General features: G+C 48.5%; 1 protein-coding gene across 2 annotated transcripts in view; it reads right to left on the reverse strand.

Moving 5' to 3' along the window:
• Smco4 (single-pass membrane protein with coiled-coil domains 4) overlaps window positions 1–11,152 on the reverse strand; it is a 52,526-nt gene that overhangs the window by 40,751 nt on the left and 623 nt on the right. The window contains exon 1 of one of the 2 annotated variants that reach the window (XM_028763381.1): window positions 10,739–10,928. The exons of the other annotated variant lie outside the window; for it this stretch is intronic. The gene's annotated coding sequence lies outside the window, so the exon portion shown is untranslated. Of the gene's footprint in view, window positions 1–10,738; window positions 10,929–11,152 lie in introns of those variants that run through there. 2 annotated transcript variants of the gene reach the window in all.

Below are 11,152 nucleotides of genomic sequence, written 5' to 3' on the forward strand. Positions count from 1 at the left end.
AGGGAGACAGCCTTGGGTAGTAGAGATGCTGCCATGACTTCTAGGGGAGTCTGAATGTGTCAGGTGACCAATGAATAGAACAGCCCTACCTCAATGGGTTCCCACTTAGGTGAGGAGTTGAGGCCAAGGGCTTGCCCAAACAGGAGAGAGGAGCACAAGGAACAGAGAGGGCCACTCTAGTCCCTTCATCTGTCCTGCAGGTTAAAGGTGAGACAACTATAAAGCAGTAAGCTGGGAGAGGCTCTCTGGTGAAGCTGCCTGTCAGTTGTGCAGGGAGCTCCCAGATTCGACTTTTGTGCTGTCACCCATGGCAGGGTGGCATCCCTGTCATGCAGCTGTCTGAATCACCATGCTCTAGCAAGTAGCCCCCAGAGTAGCAAGTGACTTCCCAAAGCAGCAGGAATAAGGACAGACTTTAGTCTTACAGCCCTAATCTAGGACTCTGATCTCATAGCATGCAATAAGCCTGGAGCCCCACAAGCATGTCAGAGCCCACACTCAATACTATCTTGGCCAACAAAAGTTACTTATTTCCTAAGTGCTCAGGACAGAGACAACAGCCATCCCGGAGCTGATTCGTAGGTACAATGAATCATCATCTGGCTATGAGACAAGGGTCCTCACTGTATATATAAACAGAAACAACACTGGCCCTGTAGCATCTACAGGACACTGCCAAGTCCAGTTTCCTGAGTGCCTCTAGCAGAGAAAGAATGCATTTTAAAAAGTAGTTCTACAAAAGCACTTTGGATATGCTATGAAAACACACCCCAAAATAACCTTCTCAAAACACATGGGTAGTCGACAACTTTAACTCTGTAGACTGCTGTGCTCCAGAGGGAGTTGGGGAATCATGTGTATCTCCCCAAAGGCAGCTGCTCCCAACACAGGCAATTCTATTTCCATCCCCACTTATACGTAATTATCATCCTAAACCATGTTCTCCACAGGGGCCTGGGCAGAAGCACCATGCAGATAACTCACGGGGAGGCCCCTCTGTGAGTGAAGGAAGCAGGTCCACCCACAGCCCACGTCTCAGGAGCTTTCCTCACACAGGCCCTTTCCTTTCAAGTTACAAGAGGAAATTCCTTGTCAGTTAGACACGGCGCCTGCCCTTCAGCTCTGAGTTATGTCCTCAGTAGACACACAAACTGATCCCACAGGCCTCAAGCAGGCCAACCCAAACTTCCACCTCAGTCCCTTCTTTTCAATGACAGAAACTTGGTATTTTTTATAAAACCTTTGTGAGTTACAAAGTATAAAGGTCTTGTTCATAAACAAAGAACACAGGGCAGCTCAGCTCTTTCCACGGGTCTCCACCAACATCCCTGCATTTTCAAGACTAAACATGACCCGCTGCTAATCAAGGGAGCTGACTGGATTTTGCTGCATCTTGACTTTACAGCTTGCAAAGATCTGGATGCTGGACTGAATTTGTACACTGAGCTCAGCATTTCCAACATCTGCCTGAGGCAATGACCACCTGAACTATAAGTACAGTGTTCACCACTCTAAAATGGATAGGACAGAGCCCACAGGACTCAGGAGGGGACAGCCACGTAAGTCACAGTACCGCAGCTCTGCAAGCTCTTTCTGTGCACACATACCACCCAAGCCTCATCCTCACACATGTAGCATATTTGAGAGGAGGTGGCCGGGCGAGAGAGTCAGGAAGAGCAGTGGCTCTGTGGAGAATAGAGATCTAATTTCTACCTTTTAAAACCTATAGACAAAATGCCTAAATGCATTCACACACACACACACACACACACACACACACACACACACACACACAGTCTCTAGCTCTAAGGAAGAGCCCTAGACAAGACTAACCCCTACACTAACTGCCCATTCTGTGCCTCTGGAGACCCTCACACAGAGAGAGGTAAGGAGAACCTCAGGTTCTGGCAGAGGCCGGGATGAGGAACAAGGAGCAGATACCCTGAGCCTGAGAACTAGGGCAGAGTAAACTTGTGTTCCTTAAGCCACTGCCTGGTCAGGTCAGTGCTTTGTCTCAGCAGCCCTAGGAAACCAGCACACTTGCAAGATCCCCCAGCCAGCACTCAACAAGACCAGGACCTTGGCTTCCTTCATTTGCTGTAGATACCCTAAGGCAAGCACAGTAGAGACTTGCTGGGTGAATAACAATCTGTCTAACAGGAGAGGGGTGCTACCTTCAGCATAGACAGGCCCATGTTAAGAGGCTAATGTTCTAGCCTCCCTCAGAGACAGACAGACAGGTCAGGAACTGGACTGGAAACTCATTCATCCAATTCACAACACTAACTTCCCACAGGTAGCGACCTCCTCCCTCCAGGGGCTGCCACAGTAACGGCTGCAGTGGGCCAGGGGGCATAATCCAAGCTTGGCTCTCCTCTCCATTATACTGTGACCTAGAACAGGCACCTTGGCCCTGGGGTCTCAGTGTCTTTATCTGTCAAATGCAGTGTGTAATAAAAGCCGAATCAATCTGCTCTCTACAGGTTAACTGTGGCTTGTTTTAATTTGTGCTCGTTCTGAGAAGCCAGATCCAAGGTGAGGCCTTGATTCTGCTGACTATTATTTAGGGCAATACCTTTGGCACCTACTGCATATTGCTCTCAAGTCTCTCTTGTGCAGCAGGCCATGATTATTCCTTTTTTTTTTTTTTTTTTTTTTTTTTTTTTGGTTTAGGGCTTTTGGGGTAAGGGAGAGGGATAGGTTTTTCTTTGTAGCTTTGGCTGTCCTGGAACTCACTCTGTAGAGACCAGAACCAAGCTGACCTTGAACTGCTTGCCTCTACCTCCTGAGTGCTGGGCTTAAAGGCATGCATCACCTTAATCCTTTTGTAGCACTAACTGTCACACACATCATTCAGACGCATGTCACAGTCTCTGAGACTGAAACTGCCTACTCCTGAGGACCTCCTGCATCTGTGCAGGGAGCACTAGGACCCTACAGGCCCCAGACCACATGCTCATTCATTAAGCACAGCCTGCAGCAGGGCTGTCATTTTCCCATGCAGACACTAGCTACATGGTGTGATGCAGGCCTTGGGTATCACCTTTTCCACATTTACCCTGCAGGCATCAGATATCCGGTGGGGAAAAAAACATCAGCCAACAAATTAGGGGCTTTGCATGAACTTGTCAGCATGTGTGTACATGCACATACAGAGAGTGGTGCAAACACTACCAACATGGGTGACTGGGGAGAGTGAAATCCTATGTACATCAGCCTGGGTGCTGCCGTTAGGAGCGCAGAAGTATGAGCTTCATAGTCAAGCAGGCATAAGAGGAATTCCAACACCACAGACAATCATCTCCTGTTCCTCTTGGGACTTCAGTAACCTCAAGGCATAAGTTGACCCTGAGCATTAGAGCAATAAATGACACAGCCAATATTGTCCACATCTGGAAACAGGTAACATGGTAGTGTGCAGAAGATGGGGAAAGTCCCTACTCACTCTCAGTCTGGCCAGCTGTGTGTGTGACTTGAGACACATCACCATTCAGAGGCTCTATCAGTCACCTCAAAACAAACAGGAGAGTTCACTCTAGGCCTCCCAACACCCATCTCTCTAAATGACAGTGAAAAGGCCTTTGCACCTGGGGCACTGACATACTCATAGGAGTCGTTTACTGGTAGCGTGTGGGCTGAGAGGGGATGCCTGAGTTCCTCTCCTGCCAAGCCTCACGGATACCCTTCCACCTGCACCCCATCTGACTCTCAGCAGACACTGATCTTCAGACCTAGTCCTTTCAAGGCTGCATATATTTTCATATGGAACCAAGCAAGTGTACAGTCATTCACCGAAAAGCATTTACAGGGCGTTCACTTGAGATGAATCAGGAGGTAAAGGTGCTTGCCACACAAGCCTGACAACCTGAGTTTGATTCCTGAAACCAATATAAAAATAGAAAGAGAAAGCCAACTCCACAAAGGTTTACTCTTAACCTCCACACAAGCACCATGGTACTCATGCATGCGAATGCATGCATACATACATACACACACGCATGCACACACACACACACACACACACACACACGGGGGTGGGGGGGAGAGAAAGAGAGAGAGAGAGAGAGCTAAAAAGAAAAGTTAAAACCATTGCTAAGAAAGGAATTTGTAAACAAAAGAAATGGCTTCAATCACTGAGTGAGTACCTGCTGGGTAGATGTCAAACTCCATGAAAGAACACACAGAATCCTCACAGTGACCCTGTAACTTATGACCTAGGTGAGCCTGAATCCCCAGTGAGGAAACTGAGGCTAGAAAGAGGACTAACTTTGCTCTAGAACCAGGATATAAGGGGCTTAGCCTCTCCCTTGATAAGGACTAAGTAGGAGCTGGGTTCCAAAATAGCTGGGCTCCAGAGTCCCTTCCCCACCCCTCTGCCCCCACCATCCCTACTCCAAACCTCCCTAAGTAGCAGAAGAGCAGAAGACTGAAATGTTCCAGTTAGCCAAAGTCTCTGGAGTCCATGTCCCAGGTTGTGGGGACAGCCCAGAGGAGTCAAACTCAGGTACCATCTGCTCATCTATCGGCCTGCTGGCTACCTGCTAAGACTCCAGAGTTTCTCCCAAAGACCTAGGTACATGGCAAACTGTCACAACATCCCATAGCAAGCCAGAAACAGGGATGATGGCCACACAGCTGGAAGAACATCTGCCCCACACAGACTCTCCACCACCAGGCATTATGAATCCCACAGCATCTGGTTTTCAGGTCTCTGGAAAGGCCAGCCTCATTTGGTACTTACACAAACCCAGTTCCTCAGAGGAACACTTCAAGACATACCCAGAGGCCCTATACCAAGTTCCAAGTGTCCTGTCACCATACCTAGCCTCTGGCAGAAATGAAACGAATGTGAAACCAGGTCTAGCTCCCAGGTGCCACAATGCCACCCCTGGTGACACGGTGTCAATTCCACCCTAAGCAGAGCCAAGCAAAGTCTTTCTGGGCTTTACTATAGGCCCGCCCACTCTGCAAGTAAGATCTCACCACTAAGATCCAAGGCTAAGCAATGGGTGTCAGGACTTTACCGGTAATCGACAGAATGCTTATAAAACACAATCTACTTTTTCTGATCAGCATAATGTCAGCCAACAGGAAAACAGGCAAACTTGTAAACTGTAGTAGAGGCCAGGACATCTAAGGTCACCACGAGTACTGCTGCTGTGATGGGCTGAATTAGTGTAAACATCTGAAAAATCATTCCAGTCATAGAGAAACACAGTAAGGGAAAACTTCATGAGCTACTTCATCTGCCCATCAACAGGAAACCAATTCATAAACTGATACACCTATATCATATGTTGTAGACAAAAGAACAGAAAATAGCTACATGAATATAAACAACTTCTCAATATAAAAGCAAGAAAGGTAGTGGAATGGTCCATACAATCAGATCTAGTCTTGTAAAATAAAGAAACTCTTATGCCCATGCATCTAAATTGGCTGACAAATGGCTTCAAGATACTCAGACAACGGCTAAAACCAGTTACTGCTGAGGACTCGACAGGGAGGAGGTATCTGGGAGAGGGCTGCTGGGTGTCAACACAGCTGCTCTGCTCTTCCAAACCCTCACATGGGAAGGGTGTCATCTAAGAAAGAAAGCAAATGGCCTCACTGTAAACAGCACCACACAAACAGATTCCCCTGCTGGAAAACCTGCACCCCAGGTCAGCGTGTTTTCATGTGGCACTCTAGGAGGAATTAAAGAGACCCATGCCTAATTTCTAAGCCTTGACAGCAGGTCAAACTGGGGTTGACAGGGTAAGGGGGGTAAAGCAAGGAGAGCTGTGGCCTTTCCTACCCTCTACCTGCCATCCCTGAAAGCACCAGCTCTGGGTCTTTCTTCACACATATGCACACAATGTCAAAAGAGAATCTCCTTCATGCAGCAGAGGGGAGGTCTTCCACCACCGCCCACTAAGCAGCCCTCAGGCAAACTGACAAAGGAGTCTGGACAAAGTCTACCTTACCAACTGAGGTGCTGTGTGCCAGTGCCTGTGTGAGTGGGAGAGCCAAGACTGGCAGAGAAGCCTGCTCGGTGGAGTCCCTCTGCTCCGGTAAGCAGCCCAGCAATCTCGTCCCTCACTCCTGAAACCCAAACTGTATCAGTATACAAATCAGACGTCTCACCCAACAGAGCAGCCTTAGCACAGACAGAGATAAATCAGCGGTACCCTGGCTAAATGTATATTCATTCTTCCTGCTTGCCAGACCCACAGCACTGCTGTAGACTTAAACATTTCACAAATATCTTTTCTGATTCTTGGTAATAATTAAAACAAACAGACCCCAACACACACACATACTTCAAAAAACACCAGCAAAGAGTCTGCTGCAGACATAACAAACGAGAGGTGATAGCTACTGTCTGCAGTAAGAGTGTTCTTCTCCAGCATGGGCCTTACCATCCAGACCAGAATGCTGTCCATCCTTGTACACAGTTGTGGGTGTCAAAAAGAGGTACCTTGGTACAAGGATTCAAGGTCACCAATTCACAGAAAATGTAAGCAGTGAGGTGGGCCTACACATAGTGACCATCAGCAGAGACTTCGACACATGCTGAGAAGCAGTGCCCTGAGCCCCAATGGGTTACCCAATTGCTCCCTCACAAACGCAGAGCACAGATAAAGCCAGAACCTGGTCAACTGATCCCCTGTCTGACCAGAACAGGAACAAACAGGAATGCAATCCAGAAATCGGACAGTAAGCAGGTTCACTACCATCTCTGGAAGAGGCAAGGGCGATGACATAAGACACGAAAACAGCATGTTCCATGTGAAAACTCCAGTCACCCTTATCCCAGGGCTCAGAGTCTGCTCCAGACTGGTCCAGCTCTGCTGCACAGGCTGAAGTCTTTAGAGGACAATAACCACCACTCCTTAGAGGTGGCCACTAATCACAGTATAGACACTGTTACTGCTTTCCCCAGCAACCCCACACAGGCACACACAGAGAACTGAGGACTAACCCTATCACATCCACTTGAAGATCAGCAATTATTGGAATGAAAACTACTTCTAAACTAGGCTTTATCCTTCTAACAAGTTGCATTTGAATGTTCAAACAGTATTCCTAAGTGGGGCTTGAGAGCCCAACCTCAGTTCTGAGACCTCCTAGAAACGATAATAAGGTCAGAGGGTAGCCAGGAAGGCTTTGCAGGTCAGACTCAGACACCCATCTCTAGCAAGAGCCCCAAAGAAGCAATGCATGTTGCTGCAGGTTCCCTCTCAGCATCTTCCGGACCACAGCTCAAGGCTGTGAGGTTGAGATGCAGGAAAGAATGGTTCCTCTCTGAACTCCATCATCCAGAGAGACCAAGATCTCCCCATTCACTGTGTAGCACAGGGCCACAGTGTCATGGCTTTTACCTGGGCTGTTTTGAGCCCATTATATTGACAGAACAGACTCCTTTCTCCACTAATTTCCACTTGCTGTGTTTCATATGCCACACAGTCCACTGAACAATCTCGCTGATACAGACATAACCTTCTCTCTTTGATGAAGCTCCCAAGCTACAAGACAATGGCTCTATCCTATCCTCAGCAGAGTGAGCACAGCCCTACCTGCCCAGAATCCATATAAGCACAGACCATGGTCTAAGACTATTTGTTGGACACGTGTCTCTGAGCCACCATGACACCTGTGCCAGCCTATCAAATTCCACAAGCATGCTTCTGAACAACACAACCAGCCTTTTATATCTGCAAGATACATGTATCTGTCAACGATCACTACACCATGCTTTGTAGATTATGTGGCATCATAATCTGCCATCAGGTCTGTTATCAGGACCATATCCTGTCTTGATAGTTTAGCTCTCCAAGAGTGAGCATCTTAAGGCTGTCCCCAGCCTGGTTCAGTATACTGTGTTCCTTGTCTCCTCAGCAGCTCTGCATAATCAGTAAGAATTAACCCAAGAGAATAGAAGGAGGAGGCAAGCACTGAAGTGTAGAAACTCGGCTATCAAAATGTAAAGGAAACCAAAAGTAACTCATTATTAAAATAATATGAGAATGGTGAAGGAACAGGTCAAAATATAAATTCTTGAGATGTTTTAAACCTCATTTGTTTCCAAAATTTAGGAGGGTGACATTTCAAAGACACGCAATGAAGACATTTCCATGATTTAAAAACTATTTCCTTTAAAATGAATAGCTTTGGGGAACTAGGAGGTACTTTTATAGACTGACTAGATCCTAATAAAAAATCCTGGCATCCATCACAACAAACACCCTCTTGGAATTTAATTTCCTTTTCTGCACACAACTGACTACAGAATTTCACTGATGTTGCCACTAGGGCGAGTTTCAATCTGCCCAGAGCACAAAACTTGAAAGCCCAGCAGGGAGGCTTCGAGGACTAGATGGCCAGTGGCCTGGTATCTACCTCAGTTCCACATCTAACTATAGTCCCCTTGTACTGTCAGCCAGATTTACCTCCTCTGTGACCTCCCTGCCTCCTCCCTCTTCACCTTACCCAGAAGGCCCCCAACCCCCAAACTCTGTTATCTTTCCCTTGTCCAGAAATGGAGAGAAATCTACAGAATAAGCAAACGAAAACCAGCTATAACCACATCCAACTTCCAACCTGCCCTTTCTGGCTTCTGGTTTGTTCAGTTCCTTCTTGAATCCATCCACAGCCCAAGGCAATGGAATGTTCTCTGTCTGTGCTGGAACTGGTGTGGGGAGGCGAAAGCCGGAGGAATTATTCATAAGGACAAAAATGTACTTTAAAAAGCCTTTCTCCCCTGAGGACAATTCCTACTGGAAGACTTAATCAATCCCATTATCTGGAGTGCCTGAGCAAGGAGAGAGAGAGGAGGGGCCAGCCTTCATTCAGCCTTTGGTTCACAGGTGAGGGAAAGCAGCAGGGCTCAGACTTTACAGGAGCAAATCCCAGACCAGAGTGAGGCCAAGGGCTCAAGATCTACATGCCGGCCCAGGCCTGCTGGACTCCCAGGATCACTTCCAGGGTCCTTCAGTGCTTACAGCCCAACATCCTGAGTCAGAGAACGTGTCTCGGTTCCTCATGTTCCCACTGAGAGATCACAACCTTGTAAACTAATAAGAATTCCTTTCCCATCACTGCAGACGGCTCTCTGTGTGCAGAGATACTGCCGTGACTGCTGCGTGCTTCTTGACTTTGCTTCCTCACAGGTGAACTGAAGCCCACTCCGCTTCAGAGCCTAAAGAGCATCAGAGGCTCAAATGGAAACTATCCTGAAAACATGATTTTTGTCAGCCTAGCAGTCTCTGTGATAGTTATACTCATATAACTATTGCACACACTACAGATATTTTGAGGACTGAGTGTAATGAGTGAAGCCCTATGTTTTTAAGGTATCTTTTTACCACTATCTGAAACTTAAGAGATAATCATCTACTGCCACTTCCAAGAAACTAACAAAATTCTTTTAAGGATCACTGAAAATGACATGGTCAAATCAGAGCCGATGTGGATTCTGAAAGCTGAGAATGGAAGCGGACAGGAGAAAAACATTCAGTTAGGATAAAAACAAAAAGGGCCCACCTCGCCTTACAACCCTGAAGCTTGACCATTACTGAGCTGCTTAGCCCGATTACTTTGATTGCCTTCAGGACCCAAAAACTGTTTCCCACGTCTGGGTGAGAGTCTGCCCCAGCAGAAACCGGGGAATAAGACGGAGTAGACACAACTTATACTACTACTTAAACTATTTGTAATGGTCTGCACCCAAGCATACCTCATGCCTACGTGTTTACTACCTGGACTTGGAAGAAATCAGCTTAGTCCAGAAAAAGCACATGCAATGGGAAGTCAGCCCACTACTTCTAAAGCTGGACCAGAAGAGGTGGCAAGGGTGCAGTCACAAAAGCATCAGTCAGACAGAAGGATACCGAGATCTGGGCATGCCCTTCAGGGAGAACCCCATCAGGCCAACTGAGCGACCACCCCAGGCTTGAAGGCTAAAAAAAGAAGCAGCTGGTACCCATGGGTGACATGTTCAGGATAGTCTCCGCTCTAGACGCAACTTTATAGCAAAGACAAACCGGCAGCCCATAATATCCACTACCTGCATGAGCACAGCACTCCAATGTACGCCTAGTACCAATTACCACTTTTTTGCTTTGTGTGTTCAATCTTTTTAGTTCCTGTTTTCTTCAAAGCTATCCTAATTTCTTCCTAGGCGCCAAGTAGAAACATTTGTGCACACAGGAGACTGCAAGTCAGACAAGGCTACTCTTCAGGCTCCCTGGGAAACCTCCTCCTGCCTCCTACAAATTATCTGGCTTTTTATCCCTATTGCACAGATAAGAACACTGAGGTCCATAGGGCTCACCCAAGGTCATGCCTGCTGACACATCTAGACTCTCCCAAGGGCTCAAGAGTGGCCTGGGCCCACAGCTATGCTCTACTGCACTCAACTTGGCATGGAGGTGGCTTGAATACTAAGCTTATTGGGGAAGGGGCATCAAGTTCATAAAGAGGCACCACATAGGTTGTTGTAATAACGCATGGGCATCTGTTGAAACCTTGTTTGGGAAGTGGCCAACGACAGACAAAAAATCAGAGGCCATGTCTCCTAGCCACACACTATACCTAGATGTGCAGTGCGGCTCTGAGCAGCTGCTGGCCCAGCCCGGAGAATTTCTTAAACGCTAGGGGGCCCGGAGTTTCGCACTGAGCCGGGAATGAGAGGTTGGGTGGGTGTGCGTGCTTCATGCGGTCCCATTCCACTCTCTTCCGAACACCCTCCACATACCGTCCACTCCGCGGCCCGCTCAACTTCCCCAGGACAAACGCACCGCAGTGTGAGGTGAACGAGGCACCGGGAGGGGCAGTCCTGGAGCCCGAGACGCAGGAAACCACGTTCAGCTCCTTCCCCACGGGGACCCCGGACGCCACGAGGGGTCCTCAACTCTCGGCCGGGCCCCTGGGCCGCAGCAGAGAAGAGGCCAGCCCGTCCCCGCCGCCCTGCTGGGTTCCCCGGCCACCCGCTGCCACCTGCAAACGCGCGCCCCTCTGCGGGCCGCGCGTGTCCCCGCGTGTCCGCCTCCCCGCGCGGGGCCTCGGTCGCCGGCGCCGCACTTCCCGCCCGGCCCCCAAGGCCAGCGCGCCGCCCCAACTTTTCCCGGCCCGGCCCGGAAGGCGCGGCGGAAAGCGCAGAGCCGTCCCG

Source organism: Grammomys surdaster, unplaced genomic scaffold, assembly GCF_004785775.1.
Source record: "Grammomys surdaster isolate TR1022 unplaced genomic scaffold, NIH_TR_1.0 138, whole genome shotgun sequence".
Classification (NCBI taxonomy): domain Eukaryota; kingdom Metazoa; phylum Chordata; class Mammalia; order Rodentia; family Muridae; genus Grammomys; species Grammomys surdaster.